Source organism: Anabrus simplex, chromosome 3 (assembly GCF_040414725.1).
Source record: "Anabrus simplex isolate iqAnaSimp1 chromosome 3, ASM4041472v1, whole genome shotgun sequence".
In the NCBI taxonomy this organism is placed as follows: domain Eukaryota; kingdom Metazoa; phylum Arthropoda; class Insecta; order Orthoptera; family Tettigoniidae; genus Anabrus; species Anabrus simplex.
Window position 1 is genome coordinate 129,451,374 of NC_090267.1, and position 16,916 is coordinate 129,468,289.

At 43.2% G+C, this 16,916-nt stretch overlaps 1 protein-coding gene across 3 annotated transcripts in view; it reads right to left on the minus strand.

Annotated features, from left to right (window-relative positions):
- LOC136867099 (protein Loquacious) overlaps window positions 1-14,962 on the minus strand; it is a 29,482-nt gene extending 14,520 nt beyond the window's left edge. Inside the window, exons 1-2 of one of the 3 annotated variants that reach the window (XM_067144202.2) lie at window positions 14,848-14,925; window positions 9,809-9,937 (exon numbers count right to left, since the gene is read on the minus strand). The gene's annotated coding sequence lies outside the window, so the exon portion shown is untranslated. Of the gene's footprint in view, window positions 1-9,808; window positions 9,938-10,055; window positions 10,113-14,847 lie in introns of those variants that run through there. The other 2 variants (XM_067144201.2, XM_067144200.2) reach the window with 2 other exon arrangements.
- Window positions 14,963-16,916: the final 1,954 nt, after the last annotated feature.

Below are 16,916 nucleotides of genomic sequence, written 5' to 3' on the forward strand. Positions count from 1 at the left end.
CATCTATACACGTCCATAGGACCAAAATAATGTGAATCTTTACCCATCACTCCACAGAACAGATTTCCACTGCTCCAGTGTCCAGTTCAGATTGTCCAAACACCGAGTCGCCGAGCTTTATTTTCTTTCGTGACATGGGGCTTATGCGCCGCTGCTCTTCCGGAATATCCGAATTGCTATTTGCTTTACGTCGCACCGACACAGTTAGGAGCGGGAAGGAAACGGCCGTGGCCTTCATTAAGGTACAGCCCCAGCATTTGCCTGGTGTGAAAATGGGAAACCACGAAAACCATCTTCAGGGCTGCCGAAAGTGGGGGTCGAACTCACTATCTTCCGGATGCAAGCTTACAGCCGCGCGCCCCTAACCACACGGCCAACTAGCCCGGTATATCCAAATTGGTGGGCCACTGCACATAGTGTTCCAATGGAAACACATACTCCTGTTGCTGCATGAAATTCAGTTGTGCCCTATTTTTTATAAGCTCACGTTTCAGGATGAAAATGTTACGTCGCCCAGAACGTGCACAATTAGCGCAGTATTCATTCAATTTCCACTTACGCAGGACGAGTACTACTGTTGATTTGGGCCTGTTTAACTTCACTACAATCGCCCTGCTAGACAGCCCACTGAGGTGGCAGTGATCAATTATGCCTTTAGCTAAGTCCATAGCTCTGTACCTTGCCATCTCCCGTCAACTGGTTCTCGTACGCCCTGAAGCACACGTCGGCCACACAAGTTAACTGATGCACTAAATTACCAACCAATTACTTTTTGGTAGATAGTATATATGAGAGAAAACCATAGAGAATTCATAATAGTTGGGATCTCTTACAACTAGACGACAATCCTCTCATAACACTCATCAGAAATTAAAATATAAGAGGTTCCATCCTTCAAAAAATGAAGATATCGGCAAAAGAAAGAGGAGGGCCACGAAAGGCGTGACAGTGAAAGACTTTCTAGGCCTGGCAAACTGTCGGGATAGGAAAAGAATAAGAGTTGACCAAGGCAGACCAGATAGAAAATATGAAAGTGAGAGCCTAGCACAAGTGGAAGCAAGGGGATCCGTGGCCAAAACCCATGTGCTCCGAACTTCGAAGCCCCTAGGGTTACCCCTTTTAGTCGCCTCTTACGACAGGCAGGGCATACCGTGGTTGTATTCTACCGCCCCCACCCACAAGGGGAAAACTCCTCCATGTCTACCATCCTCACCCCCGTATTATGTGTCGAAGGGTAGGGTTTCTTCTTACAACTTTTCTAGGATCATCACGGAAATCACTGCACTCGTAATTGGTGGTTATTGTTGTACGGGAAAAAATATAATTTTATCAGCCCCTTCTGCACTCGTAAACCCATAAGGAAAACCGTGAATAGCGTGTCTCATTGTGAGCGGATCATGAACTGAAACCGGATATATCTAATTGTTGTTGTTGTCTTAGGCACACAATTTTAAAATAAAACTACTGTACTATTTAAAATTGGGTCAAAGACAAGATGGTAAATAAATTTATGACTGGAAATACACTGACATTCTTATTTTACAGTTAAAAACCTATAATAATAATAATAATAATAATAATAATAATAATAATAATAATAATAATAATAATAATAATAATAATAATAATGATAATGTTATTTGTTTTACGTCCCACTAACTACTCTTTTACGGTTTTCGGAGACGCCGAGGTGCCGGAATTTAGTCCAGGAGGAGTTCTTTTACGTGCCAGTAAATCTACCGACACGAGGCTGACGTATTTGAGTACCTTCAAATACCACCGGACTGAGCCAGGATCGAACGTGCCATGTTGGGGTCAGAAGGCCAGCGCCTCAACCATCTGAGCCACTCAGTCCGGCTGTTAAAAATCTATATAGCCTATATAAAAGAGTTTTGTCTGTACATTGGTCAGAATTTAAGAAGGATCTATGTACACGCATCACGAGAAAACGGCTGAAGAGAATTTAATGAAAAGTGATATGCAAAGTCGGGGAATGAGTCCCTACAATATAGGCTATAAGTTTATTCACGCTGAGAGACATGGTAGTTTAGGGGAAGGCCTAAAATTTAATTAACAAATATTTATGTTGTTAGTGGTCCTATCTTAATGAAGGTATGCAAAGTCGGGGAATAAGTCGCTACAATCTAGGCCATAAATAATTGTATTCACGCTGAGTGAGATGGTAGTTTAGGGCAAGGCCTAAGATTTAATTCTCGAATATTTGTTATTAGTGATCGTTTCGATAATACTACGTAACTAAAGTTATATGGTATTCCATGTCCGATCATTTACGTATTATACACTTTTACCGTGCCGGGTATGATCACAGAGATATTCATGAATTTAACTATGCTCATGGAGATATTCACGAATTTGGCTATGCTCACAGAGACATTCATGAATTTGGATTTTTTGTTTATTAAGTCCATATCAGCACCGAGTCACGAGAAAATGGGTAAAGAGAATTTAATGAAAACTGGTATGTAAAGTCGGAGAATAAGGAACTATAGTCTACAATATAAATAATTTTTATAAGACGCCCTAATAATAGAGTCGAAAGAAAACTAAATGTGAAGGCCTACAATATACCGCACCCAATATGCGTTGGGCACAATACATAGTTTAAAAAATAGGGGAAGATGTTTTGTAACGTCTGGTATGTGAACGTTAATTTGGTAGATGGGGTTCCAATGATCGTACAGCATACCTTGAGACCTTAGCTACTCAGGGTATGGCAAATCGAAGTTACTCCATCTGTACGCGTAGCCATGCATTAAACTAAACTGTCAGGTGACCCCCCAAAACAAAGCGAATAGCGGTGCGTACGTGTGTCGTTGTGAGGTGTACAGACTACTGCGGTCATTTGAGCACGTTGTACGTAAACCAGCACATCCCATGAGACATCTTGACGAGGTTCAAGTCGCAAGGGCCGTCACATTGATCCAGGAAGGATGGACTTTACGTCGTATTGCTGTGGATCTCAATGTCTCACCGTCCGTTATTCAACGCTTATGGAATCGCTAAAATGAGACAGGCCAGTTCACAAGGAGGGTTGGACAAAGTCGTGGACGCATGACAACCCCACACGACGACCGATATCTGACCATTTGTGCGTTGCGGCGTCGTTCAGCAACTGCCAGAGAACTGCAACAAGACCTCAGGAAGGTCACTGGAGTCACAGTGTCTGACCAGACAGTAAGGAACAGGTTAAGAGAAGTGTCCTTACGACCCAGACGTCCTGTTCGGGAGCCCCGTTTAACGCAGCTATATCGCGCAGCTCGCCTTCTGCTTGCCCGTACCCACCTCAACTGGCAACTTCGCCAATGGAGACATGTGTTGTTCACAAAGGAGTCCAGGTTTCCCCTGACTCAGCGTGATGGACGTCAACGTGTATGGAGGCGCCGTCGTGAGCAGTACATGCTAAATGTTGTCCAGGAAGGCGACTGATTCGGAAAAGGTTCTGTGATGATGTAGGGTGTCATCAGTATTGATGGTCGTACGGATCTTGTCGTCGTCCGTGGTAACCTTACCGCTGCGGGGTATATCGAGTAGATACTGCTACCGCATGTGTTGGTTGCTGCATACGGTGTTGGCCCTGAATTCCTACTCATGCACGGCAATGCCACGGCTCATGTAGCACGCAGCACCAGAGCTGTCTTGCGAGAATTGGGCATTCAAGGGATGGAATGGCCAGCAGTGAGTCCTGACCTTAATCCCACCGAGCATGTGTGGGATAGGCTTGACAGAAGTGTTCGTGGGCGTCCTGTTCCACCACAGACTCTCCAAGACCTCGAACAGGCTCTCGTTGAAGAATGGGGCCTGATACCGCAACTGTGTAGAAATAAAATCGATCAACAATAGCATTGACCATTGTTTGTTGTGATGTGCTTTGTGTCTTCTGTTGCCACTCATCTCCGATAGATAGGATTACTGCTGCGTATCGACCTTTTTTTAATATTTCCTTTACGTCGCACCGACACATAGGTCTTATGAGGACGATGGGATAGGAAAGGGCTAGGAGTGTGAAGGAAGCGACCTTGGCTTTAAGGTAACAGCCCCGACATTTGCCTGATGTGAAAATGGGAAACCACGGAATACCATCTTCAGGGCTGCCGACAGTGGGGTTCGAATGCGAGCTCCCGGATACAAACTCACAGCTGCGAACCCCTAACCACACGGTCAACTCGCCCGGTCGTACCGAGTGTAACATCCTGCCTGAATATTGGCGGGAAGTAGATGGGAAGTTAGATAACTTTCTTCTTTAGCATGCCATTCCTCTGGTTCATAAATTTTCTGATGTACTGGTACGTAACACACTGGTTCATCCATAGCATTCGAGCTATTCAATCCCTACTCTGAGGCACTGATTGGAATGAGCAGTGTGCAATGGCAGAGAAGTGTTCACGGCTGTCTGCGGCCTGATCACTTCAGCTAGAGTTGGCAATACGTTTCTTTTTCAAGAATCGATTCTAACGATTCATACATACATACATACATAACGAATAGATTCTTATGATTCGTTCACGATTCTTTTCCGGTTCTTTCGCGACTCGTTCAAGCCGGACAGAGAACGATTCCAAAGACCCATAGATGCGTGATAGGTTTCTTCACTAGTCACTACTCTGTGTGCATACAAAATATCACCAGCAACATTAAAGTATACTGAATCTCTAATTGAAATTCATGTATTGAATTTTGTCAAGCAACGCAATTCGTAATACTGGATTTTACCAAAAATTATAAATGAGTAGCTAACGTATTTTGAAATTTTGTGAACTCTCGGATAGTAAATAGGCCTAAAACTGAGGGATGGGGTGGTAATCATCAGCACGTGCCATAATGTTACATCATCAAAGTACATTCCAGTATTTAAGCCGTCATCGAGGGAATCGAAAATGTAAACATACATCATGTATCCGCCCACGGTATCCACGTTGATTGGAGAATGACCGTACTTTCGAGCGCACGCCAAGGGCTACGTGTTGATGTGTCGTTGTCTACCGTTCGAACTGTCATTACCTCGACTGATTGCAGCCAGACTGTTGCCGGTTGCCACTGATGTCAACGTGCAGATGAAATGCCATGAAGATATGGATTACGAACCAAATTATATTCACTGTCCGCGAGGAATAAACAACAAACGAGTAACTTATCACATCTGGATATTTGACATCTCACAAAATAAATAAATAAATAAATAAATAAATAAATAAATAAATAAATAAATAAATAAATAAATAACGGAAGGTTAGTTGATTTGAGGTTATGCCCAAAAGGTACATACGTAATAAATCATTCACAGTAGCACATATAAGGCAGCTGTGAGCTTGCATCCGGGTGATAGTGGGTTCGAACCACTGAAGATGGTTTTCCGTGGTTTCCCATTTTCACACCAGGCAAATGCCTGGCCGCGGCCGATTCCTTCCATTTCCTAGGCCTTTCCTAGCCCATCGTCGCCGTAAGACATATCTGTGTCGGTGCGACGTGAAGCAAATAGCAAATAGCAAAAAATAAATAAATAAAAAATAATTAGGAAATCGAACTTATTACCAACTGTATAATTACTGCTGGCGATTAAGTCGTCTGGCGACGACGACGACGACGACGCTTGTTGTTTAAAGGGACCTAACATCGAGGTCATCGGCCCCTAATGGTACGAAATGAAATAACCAAAAGTTCAAATTAATCCACTGTACAAAATAAAATAAAGTGTCATGAAGAATGAATGGATGGACACGAACCCAACGAAAAACAAAAAACAAACAACAAACAAAAACAGTGGATCAGACACAAGAAAAGGTCGTGAATAATAGTATTACTGACCAAGGGACCATTTATAAAGCACAATGATGCTTGATGTCTACAGGGGTGCAAAATCCACGACTAAGGCCCCACAGAATGGTACATGTCGCGAGTAAAGTAGAACCACGTTATTTGTCATGTTGGGGTACTAATCAAAAGTAGCGAAGACTCACGGTGTTCCACAAAAGATGGTACTACTCACAAGTATTGTACTTAGTACAGGGAACGCAGACCTATGGTGTTTCGCACACAATGGCGCCACTCATAGCCAACGCAAACCGGTAAGTTTCCTCACCTAGGTGTACTAGTCACGGTCGTCGGTATTCCCATGGTGTTCCTCACATAGTGGGTACCAATCACAGGCAACGCTGACTCACGGTGCCGCTCATATAGCGGTACAACTCACAGGCTACGCCCAGACCCGCGGTGTTGCTCACATGGGTACGACGCACGGGTACTGGAAACCACCAGGCCAGGCTTTTTACTGCAAGTAATCACAAACCAATTTCGTACCAATTTAGTGGTACTACTCGCAAGTACATGCAACCCATGGTGTTCCCCGCATGATGGTACGAATCAAGAGTAGTTTCATGGCTCTAATTCAATCATCCCTTGGTCGCCCCTTGTAGTCGCCTCTTACGACAGGCAGGGGATACCGCGGGTGTATTCTACATATGCGTCCCCCACCCGCAGGGGGTAAGTCATCTGGAACGATGACGAATAGTCGACTATGAAATAGTCGCTGTCCAACAATCCGGAATTAAACTTTGACAGCATTACCTCCGACCGCGAAAGTCTACGAAACGAAAATATAAAATTGTGTTTCATTTTTGTCTTAGATGACCTATACTGTAGGCCGGAAATACCTTTCTTAAAAGAGCGTGAAGGCGAGGTCATAGGTGTTATAAACGTATGTCCTCACTATTACCCTCATCTCTCACTCGCAGACTTCGGAACCGATCCGTGCGGCGTTGGCTACAACCGTCAACCACAGACGACTCTAAATTCAACGATTCAAACAAATCATTTGAACGACGATTGCACTACTCCGATTCATTTGAACGACTAATCATTCATACAGCGAATCGACTCACACGGTTCTTTATTTTGAGTCGTTCAAATGAACCCAACTCTAACTCCAGCTCTGGAACTTTGAACTGTTAGATCGGCTCCGTAAAAGTCGGCACCGTTTAAAAGTGAAAAAATGAGCTTTTTTCCATTTGATCGAGTATTGTATATGATAATATTGCTTTTAATCGCTACATTCCTACTGACGTTTTTGTAATGACCTATGTTGAATTCAGTTATGAAAACCACGAAGACAGTCTTTCTGAGAATCCCATAGCGAAGCACGGGTGCATCAGCTAGTAATAACATATTTTATGTCACGATACGTCTAACAAAATAAGAATGTGGTGTCTGTGAATATTTAATTTTTACGGCCGTATTGTAGTCGAAATAAACTTTCAAGTTATTAGGTCAAGTTCAGTAAATACCCGCATAGCACATATCGAAGAGATGTTAAGTACAGAATAAAAATGACCAACCAGGCATCAGTGGGATTACAATCCACACAATTCCCACGAAGCCATTGAAAAAAGAGAGGTGTCAACTTCTAGCATGTTTCTCTAGAATGGGACCTGTGACTAACAATGAAACAATTTGGAGTAATTTGATACTATGCACATTCGTAAGAACCAGTTCTTTTTTTTTGCTAGGGGCTTTACGTCGCACCGACACAGATAGGTCTTATGGCGACGATGGGATAGGAAAGGCCTAGGAGTTGGAAGGAAGCGGCCGTGGCCTTAATTAAGGTACAGCCCCAGCATTTGCCTGGTGTGAAAATGGGAAACCACGGAAAACCATTTTCAGGGCTGCCGATAGTGGGATTCGAACCTACTATCTCCCGGATGCAAGCTCACAGCCGCGCGCCTCTACGCGCACGGCCAACTCGCCCAGTGAATCAGTTCTTGACTCTGCTAAGATTTAATCAACAGCTCACTGTAAATACACTTTCCTGTAGAAAGCGTAAATATTATTCCCGCTAAATTCAAGCCGGTGGCGCATGGGCACAACAAAGCGACTTGTACCCCTTTTTCCAAGAATCCGCTGAAGAATGGAAATGTTGAAATGCATTCATATTGGTGTTATAAATATACAATTCAAAGTGGCCTTATATCACGTTTCCCTAGTGGACAGATAGATGACTAAGTAAACCAGTGACAAAATATCCCATTTTTTGCTAACCACTAATTTATGTCACTTTTCCCAGGGACTCGAAAAATATTCAAATTGTCCTTTTTTTATGTCGTTACATTATGGAACAAAGGAATGTGGATGAATGTGATTAATCTAACTCGTGACTCGTTAGTGTAACAGGAGTATAGCAATTCAGTTTTTATACTCTAGGGTTGATTAAAACATTATAAATTCCACGTTCATTGTCCAGCTTCTACAAACTGATACATCAGAGTAGCGTAAAACTTGTCTTATTCTCGTCTCGAGAAGTTTTGAAAGACCGTAAATACCCACAACGAAAGTATTCGAATACTTTTTACAGGACTGGAGAAATATCGAATATTTCGAACATAATTATTTGACATTTTTGTAATCTCGAATGCTAACACTAGCTTTCAGAACAATCCTTCCACTCTAGCGATGACGTTAAAAAAACAATACATAACGTCCTACAGTATACACTCTTCAATGACAATGATTTGTAGCAAATCTGAAGAATAGGAGCTCGTTTTGTCCGTTTAAAAAACAAGTAGTGTACCACCGTCGTAACTACGATGTACCACTGACAGTAACAATCCACAAACTCCGTAGAATATGAAAGTCGTATCACTTGTTAACACATTCAACAAGAAGATTACAGATTGTTGAGTATAAATGTAATTGATATAATGCCAGTTGTCTTTCGATTATATTGACTGAGTTACACACTTCAAATTATTTCAGGCTTTGATAATGACAATAGCCATGACGTGCATAAAGAAATTCAATTTCCATTTCGTAAGTGGATATAAATTTTGAACCAGAATAATAAAGTAAAGAAAGGAATAGAGAGAAGAGTTGTTGATGTACCGAGAGTATTCACAGAGGAGCAGTGGAAGAACAGGTAAAAATACAGGTTACTGTTTCATTACCCGACAAGGAATCTGATAAAGTCTTGCTTGTAGCTTTACGTCGCACCGGCACAGATAGGTCTTATGGCGACGATGGGGTAGGAAAGGGCTATGAGTGGGAAGAAAGCGACCGTGGCCTTAATTAAGGTGCAACCTCAGCATTTGTCTGGTGTGAAAATGGGAAACCACGAAAAACCATCTGCGGGGCAGCCGACAGTGGGGTTCGAACCCACTATCTCCCGGATGCAAGCTCACAGCCGCGCGCCCCTAACCACACGGCCAACTCGTCCGGTTCTGATAAAGGGAGCTGGGTAAGAAATATAATAAGGAAACTAAAACAATGCTTGAGTGAATTATGTGGAATACCAAAATATTTCAACATTTTAAAATGGAAAATACACATCCTCTAAGTAGTGGCTAATGGAAGTTCGTCTTCATATTCAGGAAGTTGGAATCTCCTTTATGAATGTTACTTCAGCATGTTGTAACTCTCGGAACTGTACAAAAGCATCGACCAAATAACCTTCTAAACGACGAGAAACTTGGTTACCCCTTGCTACTTGAAAAGTTGCTGATTAATAACAAGCTCGTAAGTTTATAACTAGCGTGTGACAATTATGTAGAACTTGCAGTTTTCATTCTTTAAAATAGGCTAAAAGTAAACCAGAAATACAGAAAGGGAGAAGCCTTAATAATTGCCAGAAGGCATTCTCGCTAGGAAGGTGGGTTTGCCATAAAACGTGGCGAGAAAGTTTGCCATCGACTTAGCAACAGGCCATTTTTGAGGTTACGTCAGATCAGGAACGCGTTCTATGGAATACATGGGCAGGCTTTTCATAACAAATCCAACTATAACAAAATAATTAATAAATACTTACTGTATCACAAGACGAGGATACGCGTCTGCAAGTTTGGCAGCAGCTTGTTCACTAAATCGAAACTACTTCAACACATTCCCCACAAACAAATGTTCAGATGGCGAATGAGCAGCAACTAACCTGCCACACCTTTAACATAGATAGTGAAATACGGAGTATTGTAAGTATTGTAAACCCCTCTTCATCCAAATTAGTAAGTATAAAGCATTGCTACAGCAAATAAGTCTCAAATAAAAGTTATAATTACTTTTACACAGCCCGAGATGGAACAATGGACGGCATATCATTAAAAGACTGAAATCCCTCTACCCCCTTCACCCATCAAGCTTACGCTGTTCGGTGCCTGACCAGTGTCGCCAACCCACAAAATATGGAAGCAAACTTACCACAATATTTTCCCGGAAACATGTATACGTCTGTGTTTCCAAATACCTACATCTTGTTCACAAATTAACTCGCAGCACAAGATATTTCTCGTTTCTTTTCTTGTAAGAATAATTCTTACGCTTATGGTAAGCTGGACATCTGCTAAACATCAATCGCGCCAACGGGAAAGTTTGGCCCGTAGGTGGTTTTATTCGTATCTTGGGCTGGGATTAGGATACGCTTAAGGCAGCGTGACGGGGCGTAATGTAACACATTACATTAAATGGTGCTACGAGTATTAATAGTTGAATTAATAATTCATCACTTAACTTAAAAGTTTAAGACTGTAATTTCCTTTTCGTAATTTATTTTTTACTGTCACGTGACTTCGAGGCAGAAACATGGAGTAAATAAACTGTATTACTCTTTGGAATTACAGTAGTTGCAACTTGCAACTCGATACTCCTTTCGAAAGGAGTAAGAACTATAATACAGATTTCATGTCTGGCAGTGGTCCGATTTTATGTTTGTCAGTGGGCCGATCAATTTTAAGGGATATCTGAACCAAAAAATAAAACAAATTTAGTAACATCTATGTCATTATAGTAAATATAACAACTGATTAGAAATATCTCACTGTGTAAAATGAAAATCTAACATTTAGTCTATATGATAACCATGTCTTCCTCATCGCCTGTGGGTCGGGGCGGTGGAATAGACCCACAGTATAAAATGCCTATCGTAAGAGGCGACTAAAAGGGGCCACAGGGGCTCTCAACTTAGGAGCATGGATGGCAACTAAGAGGCCCTCCCTAGTTGAGTCTGGTATTGTTTCCACTTGCCCCGGTCTCCTTACATTAAACTTTCCTTGGTCAACACTTGGTCTTTTCCGATCCCGACATTATGTTTGTGAGACCAAGGGAGTCTTATTTTCATGTCCTTCGTGGATCTTTCCTTTCTTTTGCCGATACCTTCATATTTCGAAAGATTGGACCTCTTTCAGTTTCCTCCCTGTCCGGCTCCATGGCTAAGTGGTTAGGTTACTAGCCTTTTGGTCCAGAGGGTCCCAGGTTCGATTCTCGGTCGGGTCGTGAATTTTGACCGTAATTGGTTAATTCCGATGGCTCGGGAGGTAGGTGTGTGTGCGTGCGGTCTTCATCGTTAGAATTCATCATATGTAGGGCCACATCCTCATAAACGCGCAAGTCGCCTACAAGGCGTCAACTCGAAATAAGTTACATGCATCAGTCCTCTTCGGAGGCCACACGTCATTATTTATCTTCCTCTCCGATTAGTATTAACAGAAGATGGTTGCCCAATTGTACTTCCTCTTAAAATAATAATCACTACCACCAACACAATTTCTTCATCGCTATCCCCCTGTAGTTGGTGGAGGTAAGATACACCCACGGCATCCGCTCTCTTCCGTAAGAGGCTATTAAAAGTCCCCGAGATGAGTCTTTGCTTTGTTTCCACTGTCTTTTGCCAGTCTCCTTACTTCAATCTTCCCTATCCGACCTCCCTTGGTCAACTCTTGTTCTTTCAAATCCTGACGGTAGTAGGTTTTGCGAAGCGTAAGGAATCTTTCCCTTCACTCCCTTCTTCTTCATCCAGGTCTCCATTTTCCCTAACTTCCCTAACTTCCCTTCAACGACGTCATGGAACAGGCAGTTTCTTCTCAGGGTCCTTTTGTCCGTCCACCCATCGTTCTCCAGCACCACATATTAAAATTCTTCATGTATTTTCTCTCCATTTTTGTCAGTGGCTATGTTTCTGATCCATATAAAGCGATGCTCCAGTTTGGTACGTTGCATCTGCATCTTCTTTAATACAGTCATAGTCACGCCAAGAATCGGGCGCAGCTGTCAGCTCGCATCCGGGAGATAGTGGGTTCGAACCCCACTGTCGGCAGCCCTGAAGATGGTTTTCCGTGGTTTCCCCATTTTCACACCAGGCAAATGCTGGGGCTGTACCTTAATTCAAGCCACGGCCGCTTCCTTCCCATTCCTAGGCCTTTCCCGTCCCATTGTCGCCATAAGACTTATCTGTGTCGGTGCGACGTAAAAAAAAAAAAAAAAAAAGAATTGAGCAAGTTGGCCGTGCGGTTACGGGCGCGCAGCTGTGAGCTCGCATCCGGGAGATAGTGGGTTCGAATCCCACTGTCGGCAGCCCTGAAGATGGTTTTCCGTGGTTTTCCATTTTCACACCAGGCAAATGCTGGGGCTGTACCTTAATTCAAGCCACGGCCGCTTCCTTCCCATTCCTAGGCCTTTCCCGTCCCATTGTCGCCATAAGACTTATCTGTGTCGGTGCGACGTAAAGAAAATAGCAACAAGAAAAAAAAGGTCACGTCAAGGAAATAGTTTCGTCATTTTTTTGGTTTCATTCACCACCCTTGTGGGTGGTGGCCGTAGAATACATCCACGGTAACCTCTGCCTGTTGTAAGAGGTGACTAAAAGGTGACAGAGGAGCTTTTTTCTGGGAGATGAGGGTAGCAACCACGTTGTTTCCACTTGTGCCAGTCTCCTCACATTAATCTTTCCTTAATCTTGGCCAATTTTTGTTATTTTCCGACCGCGACGGTATTAGGTTCCTGAGACCTAGGGACTCTTCCACAGTCACGTCTTTCCTGACCCTTACTTTTTTTTTTTTACTATCACCTTCGCATTCCAAGAGTAGGGCCTTTTCTTTTTTCCCTGTGGATTGGTGTTAAGAGAGGATAGTTGCCGAGTTCTACTTCCTCTTAAAACAATAATCACTACCACCGGAGCTCTTGGAGATTATGGCCATCTCCATTTTCCATTCGCTCACCCTCTTTCAATTTTTATCGTAACCTCATAAAAAGAAAACTCGGCATCGCGTTTCCTTTATTATTTCTGCGTATTGTTTCCGTGACCGAAAGATCACTTTCATAACCAACAACTGCAGGAAACAATGGACATAAAACTTAAGTGATCTCTCATGTCCGCATAAACGGGGAGGGTATTTCATAGTGTAGAGTACAGATGGGAATTATTCTCGCTCTGAAGTCTCCATGCCTGGAGCGAAATTCTCTAATCTCTATAAGTTAACTCCTGTCGAGTCAAAATAGTATTGCGCTACCTCCAAAGCATCTGCGAATCGCGAGTCGTAAACATTTCCCTCTCGAAGAGCGAACTCGAGTTGTTTTAAAGGATCACATTTTCGGTTAATCTGCCTTAGCATGTGCAGAACATCTTTTTAGAATTCCCGCCTTCAAAGTACTGTTCCACATTATAATGAATCTTCTGTCTTGACTTATTATTTGCAAAGAGAAATTACACAGAACAAAACCTAGTTTAGGAATTCTTTAAAAAAAATAGTATTTAATAAAATAACAATATTATACTGGTTTTCCTTTGAATTATAAGCTCACCGGACAAAAAATTAGTCACTCTAATGAGCACGCACAGATGGATCATTAAGCCTGGACAGATGGCGCAGCGATCAAGTCCTGTGCTCAACCGCACGCGTACTGCCTCTACGTGAGCATAAGGCAGTAGCGATCTGTGAGACATTGATGTTTCAAGCAAACAGTGTACGTCAACTTGGGTAAATGTAAGGATGTGACAGAGTGGCAAAAAGGGGCAACCGTGTTTGGCCGTGCCCATGGCCATACGGTGCGTGAAGTTGCTGGATATTTTGAAGTTTCGCAGTGGGCAGTTCAGCGTGTCTACAAGCAGTGGTGTACTAAACGTGGCCACGAAACACGACGTCAGAATTGTGGTTGGAAGTAGATCCTGACTGAGAGGGACCGCAGACGTGTTTCACGGCTTGTGAATCAGAATCGCTTCCAAACCCGAGAGGAATTGCTGTTAGCGAGAGAACATTGCGACGGGAACTGCATGCAATGAACATTTGGATTCGGTCACCTCGCAAGAGGCCATTGCTCACACAGGCACATACTGTAAAGCTGCGCGTCTTCAATGGGCTAGAAGTCATCGAATTTGGACAGTAGCTGACTGGTGGAACATAATGTGGTCGGACGAATCACATTTTTGCCTGTATTCCAGTGACGCCTGTCAAATGAATCATTTAATCCTAGATGTGTGCAAGGTCAGATTCAAGCCGGAGGTGGGTCTGTGATGTTTTAGGGGGTGTGTTTCGTATAATGGATTGGGCCCTCTCACTAAGGTGACAACTGATATGACATAAACACTAGCCGCAGTACCTGTGGTTGACGGGGCACTCATATAGGATGTGCAAAATTATCCAACTCCCCAGCTACTTTCCGCCGATATTCAGGCATTCTATTTTACTCGGGACGCAGCAGTAGTCCCATCTATCGGAAACGAGTGACAGCCGAATCACATCACAACAATGGTCAATGTAGGCCTTCACATTTAGTTTTCTTCCAACTCTGAACATCTAATGTAAAGGTACCTTCTTTCATGGCTCCATCTTGTTTTATTCTCCAAGCGATCGTTCTTTTACGATTTTCTCATTTTTTAAAATGATCATCTTAACTATTTTCCTTGTCGATACGGACAGATTACCACGCGGGTTTACACCTTAAGACAATCATGACAAAAACCATCGCCAGTTAACACGATTGACAATATTTCAATGTTAGCAATGCTCGGCGTTGATATGGACTAGGCAACAAAAATTGAAACTCATGAATATCTCTGTTATCATATTGTAATGGACTCACCATGTCCGCCAATATTATCGTCGGACTTTCTTCGCATCACTTCGTGTTCAGTACCAGCAGTGATCACCACCTTCCTTCTTCGCCGGCTGATCTATCACTGAACCTCGTGGTCAAACGTCAAGTGTCCACTGACGTCATTGCTATCACCTTGTCTCACACCTCGAATGTTCCAGTATCTTCGAATTTGTTGTGTGCTGCTTGTGACATAATCTACCTTCGTGCCCCTCCCCTCTCCTGTCTTTCGTCGAGGACAGCTCTGTCTATGTGTGGACCGAGTTATTATGTCCGACAGTTGCTTTTTTTGAAAACGTGTACGGGTCACGGTGGACGAACAGTGGCTGTGGGGTTTCAACCCTGGACTTTTCCTACGTTCTATTCATGTGGTTTGGTGAAGTAATTGGCAGGGACCGAGTTCGACAATCCCCTCATCAGTAGAGCTTGCTCGAAGGCAACCCTAGCCGGGATACTCCGTCGTCACTCGCACCAGTTCAGTGCTCAGTGCCTCTTATATTCCTCGTCTCGGTGAAACAAAGCCGTTAGGAGTAGTAATAGGAAGCTAATATTGCATCGTTACATTAAAGACAACCAGCGAAAATCATACATATAAACAGTTCTCTACTGAACAAAAACTCCAATATCAACACAAGAGTAGCAACCAACATGTACTGGGTCCTAATTGGGCCAATAATCACGTACGCAGCGCCCGCATGGGGCCACATTGCTATTGACGAAGCTGGAAGTAATACAAAATGCATTCGAGCAGCGGCTACACTCCCATATGACACACCAATACGCCACCTACGCGAAATTGCGGAAGTCAGCTCGATAAGGCAACACATACGTAAACAAACATTCCGAATGTATACGAAGTCATGGGGTAATAAGATCAACCCATTAGTCAGTGGAATAGGACGTTATGACGTCGATCTGTACACTAAATACCCCACTCCGAAACACATTCTGTTCAGCCACAGAGTTAAGAGGCCGGAAGTCCCAAAACACACCCACTCAACATTTCGCACACATCCCACACTGCAAACACTTGTATATATGTACATGCCTATTATATCTACTACTAGTTGATGTACCCGTGCTTCGCTACGGAATTCTACATTGTATACAGAATTCTATGTTAAGTAGTGTACACCTTGTGAGCAACATTGTATTATATTGCATAGCAACGTTACCCCAAAAACGCGACGGGGAAGTCACCAAACGTCTTTTCTCAAATGAAGACTGGGTTAGGGAATTTTCATTGTGATGGTAGGTCTGCTTGCCTCCTTTCTTTTGCTATTTGTTTTACGTCGCACCGACACAGATAGGTCTTATGGCGACGATGGGATAGGAAAGGCCTAGGAAGTGGAAGGAAGCGGCCGCGGCCTTAATTAAGGTACAGCTCTAGCATTTGCCTATTGTGAAAATGGGAAACCACGGAAAACCATCTTCAGGGCTGCCCACAGTTGGGCTCGAACTCACTATCTCCCGATTACTGGATACTGGCCTCACTTAAGCGACTGCAGCTATCGAGCTCGGTTGCTTGCCTACTATCGGTCACAATCAGGCTGGGGAGTTTTCATTATAATGGCAGACACTCACTCTCCACCTGCTTTTTTACATTCTCAGAAAGACTGCCTTAGTGGTTTTCCCAAGTGAAATGAACATCGGTCATTACAATGTCAGTAGGAATGGCGCAATTAAAAGCAATATGAAATACTCGATCAAATGAAAAACCACGCATTTTCTCACTTTTAACGAACAGTACTACGCTGCCGATCTAACAGTCCAAAGTTCCAGAGCTGGAATGGCCAAGCCGCACTGCCTTGATCCGTGAACACTCTTTGTCTTTTTTCGTCGGGGGGGGGGGGGGGGGGCGGTGTCGAATAGCGGAGAGTCCCAGGAGGACAAATCTATGCCCTTTCACTAATCTCTTTCCTAGGAGTATCCGTTGAGTCGGAAAATCTCATTTCACTACAATGGTGGCGGAAAAATCTAACTGACTTGGAGGCAAATTTTTCCTCCAAACCAGAGGAGAAAACCCCTCTTCACTGCTAATTTGGAACAAAATGAAT